At 48.8% G+C, this 5681-nt stretch overlaps 1 non-coding gene across 1 annotated transcript; it reads left to right on the plus strand.

Moving 5' to 3' along the window:
* Positions 1–2682: 2682 nt before the first annotated feature.
* EV420DRAFT_t361 lies at positions 2683–2774 on the plus strand. Its single transcript has one exon. It is a non-coding gene; the product is annotated as a tRNA-Phe (tRNA).
* Positions 2775–5681: the final 2907 nt, after the last annotated feature.

Consider the following 5681-nt stretch of genomic DNA (forward strand, 5'->3'; position numbering starts at 1 on the left):
ACTGCCGCAGAAGGCTACGCTCCCGGGGTGTTCCAGAGGGTAAAGCGATGTAATGATGGAGCCATTGCTTGACCAGCACCGACACGAGCGCTGTCGTGAGGCTGAGTGCAAGACTCGTGAACCACAGACCGTTCACCCAGACGCTCGTGGTTGAAGCGATAAACGTGACGTTGGGGTTCAGAGGGGAAGCAGCAACGGTGTCCAAGGAAGCGCCGCTGGCAATAGCACGCTGAATATTGATCATCTCGAACAGTAGATTAGCAGACATCTCTGCATAGTCCGCTTGTAGACTTTGCGATGTTTGGACTACAAATGTTGTAACCACGGCCGAGAAAAGACCCGCCTGGCACAGAGAGATGAGCACGGAGATGAATAGAACATGGGCCACATACGAAAACGAGAAGGACATCGACGCCGTCTCTCGCCTCTTCAACCATATTCGCATCATAGATCGCACGCTCATCAAGGTACGTCCGAAATACCCTGGCGTTGTGTCCCATCTCTTCACAATACGCATCTTCTGGATACTTTTCCTCGTAGTTGAAAGGATCGTTGCCTGATACGGCCAAGATGAGAACGATTTCATCAGCATGTGAGTGTGATTTACCTTTAGGAATCCGGTAAGGAGCAGATCCTCGTAATCCGAACCTCTTGCTCGACTTTGCAGGATTGACATATTCAAGATATGGTTGGACTGTAGTATCGTTCTCCTCTTCCTCGGCAGCGACAGGCGAGGCTTCGACTTTTGAACCGTTCTCCATTTTTATTGTGGTAGTTGTGGGTACGACCTCGCTAGTAAGGGTGTCAGAATTTGTGGGCGTTGTAGTAACGTAGAAAGCCAGATCCAACAGTCATCAAACATCTCCGGCGTTACAGCATCAAGGCACCAACAACAAAGTAAAAACGGAAATGTTCCACAGCTTATGCGCGCATCAGGACAAGACCGGGAGGGCCGAGTCGGCGTCGCAACACCAGTCGACAGTGAATATTGTGGAAGATATAGGGAATTATAGGTGATACAGGAAGATTATCAATTTCGCACATCGCCGTAGCACCTTCGAACAGCGCTCATCCCCGACGTCCAGTTCGCTAGTTCATGAATTCGATGGGAAAACCGTAGTTCAATGGCACGTAGACAAATGTTCAAAGTTAGAAGCCGAAATATTCATATCTAGTTTTTGAGCCCTCAGCAGGGATAGAATGGTGTTTCGGCAAGCAACACTTGGATTCTGCCATCAGTTCGAGTTTGCTGAGTTTGATATGTATCAGGACACGTACTTTGACATTCATAGGGATGGAGCAATCTGTTGAATACGTATCAATGACGTCGCAACATAAGAACAAAAATGCGCCAAACTCCAGGACAAAAGATTATCCCGGAGTGCTAGCCATTGCAGGTCACAATGAGAGAGAGCTCAACAATTTTCTCGTCGTTCTTGAGCCAAAGCTTCACCTACGGGTGTTATCCTTCCTTATCTCATTCCTCTTTCCATTGCAAATAAGATCTACAGCGGCTACAGCACCATGTCACGGCAATGTTCTGACCTGAGCCCCAAAGTCAAGTACTTGGACTTGTGTTTACATCTTGAGAATCGTCTCGCAGCGCGACTCTCACTGCAATGATTCAACCGACACGAACACATAAACTGGTGTTGTAATACACTACTCAAACAAAATGATAAGTTGTAGGGTCGAACGCGTAACTGGGAACGAACCTCGAGCGAACAAGTCCAGATCGCCGCCTCGGTAGAAATGCCGCCTTAACCAATCCTTTCACTCTCCACTCCCACGCAACCAGATTCACCCTGCGCGTCACCTCGAGGCGTATCAAGGCTTTCGAGTGAAGTATACAGTGCAAGTACGCAAAGACGAGTGCATCGAGTGGTGTTGGAGCCCTACCTCGCGTCAGTTTTGCGAAAGAAATGAACACAGGAAAACGTACTCGGATGACAGGAACCACTTGTCGGTGCCCAATCTCTCGGAGAGCCCTCTAATGGCCTCCCAGTAGCGCAACTGTATAGCTTCGCGGGGGATACGCGTGCCAAAGGTAGGGAAGAGGGAAGTGAGACTTGACAGCGGGGCTAGAGGCCGCGCGAGAACAGACTCGATTGGGCGGGATTTCGTTTCCGCCAAGGAGAACGGCGCCGACATCGGTTAGACAGCGAGCAGAGCAGCATGCATGCATCCTTCCAACAACGCCACCCATGCCCGACTCTCGTCACGTGCCGCCTCATCTTCGTAGCCTTCCAGTCCACTATCATTGTCAATGTTGACCTTGCTGTCGACCCAAGCAGGCAGCTCCCTCGCTGCCAACAGCTGCGCGCCGTCCCACAAATTTGGAAGCTGCCCATCGATAGCACCCTGAGGGTCAACGTCGGTGCGCACGGCAATGCGGTCAAGACTTCGTGGAGCCAGGTAGGCTCGCCATTTGAAGCACTCGACGTCGGAGCTGAGGACGCCGTTGGGTGAGTGTGGAGGATGGATCCATAGACAGGGCGTCGGGTATCTATTGGACTGGCGTGGAGGAAGGATTGCCAGGTAAGTGTGAAAAGGGAAAGGGGAAAGCAATTTTTGGATGATGGGTGGAACTTGCATCGTCAGTCGACGCGTCCAGTTCCTTTCCCATGTGTCCACTTCCATCCGATGGTTTGATAGTAGTTTGCGTCTTCCCTCTTACTATTAGGGGACATAGCTCAGTTGGGAGAGCAACAGACTGAAGTTTCTTGACATGAGATGGTTTCTGGAGGTCCCCAGTTCAATCCTGGGTGTCCCCATAGTTTTTTTAAGATTGCTTTTTTTTTGTTTTTACACTCAAGGTCCAAGACTTCAAGGATCTTGATTCCATCACGAAGAGTCCCAGTACTCTTGCCAACCTTTTTACAGTAAACGTATGGGTGTTCTTTCATATAATTTGACTATCTGAGTTATACCAAGCTTGAAAGTATTGATTCCCGATCTTTGCACGGAGTGAATGGAGTCTCTTTCGCCTCTGGTCGATCCAAATCAACGTAGCTCACATTGCGGCGGTTACCTAGAGTCAACCTTGCGTGATATGCCTGATTCGAGTGAGTACCCTTAGTGTTCCATACATAAAACGAAATAGAACAAAAATGAGCGACAAGGGACGTCTGTCTGCCACTAAGGATAACACTGGATTACGTGCCAACCCGGTCCTGTTTTGTATAGTGTCCACGGTCAGGTACGCAAACAATGCTTCTCTACGAAGCTGACTTGCAAGTGGGGTCCGAAATTGAAACTATTCTGGCCCGAGTGCTGTCGACGTCGACGTCGGCTTGATTGTAATTCATATAATGGCCAATGACAATCGGTGGGGAAACATTATCGTAGTGATCACTTCGCGTAGCGGATCCCATTGCAGGTACTTCTTAAGTGAGGATCCATCTGCCGACTTAATCAAGAATGCCAACGCCAGTGATAAACTCCATAAAGTGTCTCCGGGAATTGATTGACATCGGCGTGCTAGTCATTGAAATCCTCAGGAAGAAGCTGAATCCAGTAAACGAATTGTGTATCCCTGAGAATAATAAGTGTCCATGTCATTCAGAACTACTTCAACTCACGATCCGACTGTGGAAGTCCACCCTCGCGAAAGGGGTGGCGGTTTTGATTGCGGCTCATGTGGCGTATACCGAGGCTGACGCGACCAATAGGGCTCGTAGTTATCATCAAAAGATGTGTGCAAGTACATGGGCGTTGCTATGGCTGGCGGCTGATGCGGGAAGAAAGGCCGGGGAGGTTGTCGTACGCCGGGAGGCTGATGACCCCAATGCGACGGTCCGAGTTTGACAGAGGTTGCAAAGTCATTGATGTAGGCGTGTCTAGACAGTCCAGTTCGAGTGACTAGACACAGGTTACGGTCAGAATGACATGAAGGTGTAGATAGACTGACTAAGAATCAGATCATGGGGTTGTATGCCCAGTTCGTCAGCGAGGGAGCGAGACTCTTGCATGAGAAAACGCCAAGCGTCAGCAGTATTGGCTATGCACTGTTCATGAGTTATGTCATAGTTTATCTGTGCTCCCGGAGGGACCACTATCGGCCAGCTGAGCGAGGATTTCATCAGATTTACATTTAGTTAGTGGGAAAAGAAGCCTCGCCATTGAATATCATTTGTTAAACTGAATGAGTTGACTGGCTGACGGGTCATAGGAAAGTCCTTCCAGCAGAATTGAGTACCATGGCAAGTTCTCTCCACAACAAACTTGGCGAAGTCATCACGGAATGTGTTTCCTAAAAGTACAAAGTCCTCGAAGGATTTACCAGACGCTGCGTGTCTTTTATGTCGAGGAATATATCCAAAATCTCCCACTGAAAACCGACATGGAAGGACTCCCAAGCTTGTATACCAGACATGATCGTGAGATTTCGCGTCTAGGCTTGACAATCTCAGCTGGCGAAGAGAAGGCGCTTTGCCTTTCATCAGACCATTGAAAGGCTCGTCGACGTCGGTCAGCAATGCCCTTGTCCGTTCGGGAAGGCCATGAGGCTCCCGCGCTTTAGGAATAAGCCCCTCAACCAATGCCGCAACATGATGGAGCCGCATAATTTCGTCGTCATCTAAGGAGCAATATCCATAAACGACTGACAGTCACAACCATGAATAAATAAAGACTACCAATCAACCCGTTTCTGTTCAATATCACCGAACCTCGGGGTGGCAAAAACTGTACGAGGTCATGAGAACCGGTTCGAATTCGTTGGCCTTTTATAGCACCAAGTGAAACGCACTTTCAAAGCGGCAGATCCTATGGTGTCGGCCAAGCTGTAATTTCTGGCGGTCACCCATGTGCCTTCCTTAGGCGGCGGGAGGCCCATGATCAAATTTTTACCCCCGTCTGCCGTGAAGGCCACACTCTGCACGTCATTTAACGGTGAGCCTTAACTGCTTGCATAATGGAAATGAACGACCCAACCTCGATGACGTCCTGCACTTGCGAGTCGGTCAGCTCGAGCTGTCGTTGAAGATATGCGGCGGCATTCTATGGGGCGCACGGAAAAAAATCAATAAGATCAAAATTAATCAAAAACAGTAGAGCGAACATGTCCGGAAAGTGTGACTTACGGAAATGTCGGTGTACTATGTATACAAACATAAATTCAATTCGAAGAAGGTCTTCCGTCGGAGTAAAGTACTCACAAAATGCAGAACGGTGTTTATGCATCCCGCTAAGCCGAATTTGTTGAGAGAATCGATCAAGAGATTCTCTGGAGATCGCCTTTGGGCTGATGACGGTGAATTATTACCATCTATTCTCGCCACTTGAAAAAAAAAATTCGTACCATGGGATAGGATAACAAACGGCGTTCCAGCTTCATTTGAAGATACCCCGATCATTTGAGGTAGGTTTTGATGGCTATGTGTCCCAACCTGATGTCAGCATAACCTCACATATGCACGAGGGAGTCCGGGACTTGCTATAAATTTTGAAGGATCTTCACGTCATGGATCCACGCCTACAACAGAAGGTAAACGTTAACCCGCAGCCAAATACGAAGCGAGAAACGGTATACTCGCCTTAACAGCACCGGTCTTGGTACCTTGATCGTACCTTCGGATGAGCGAAGGTTCTCCGTACACAAGTGCTTCGTTCACGTCCGACCACCAGCCGCTGGAATTGGAAGATCCAAATGAACCCTTCAAACGAACTTCTGACTGGTG

This window comes from Desarmillaria tabescens, assembly GCF_030435595.1.
Source record: "Desarmillaria tabescens strain CCBAS 213 chromosome Unknown EV420scaffold_274, whole genome shotgun sequence".
In the NCBI taxonomy this organism is placed as follows: domain Eukaryota; kingdom Fungi; phylum Basidiomycota; class Agaricomycetes; order Agaricales; family Physalacriaceae; genus Desarmillaria; species Desarmillaria tabescens.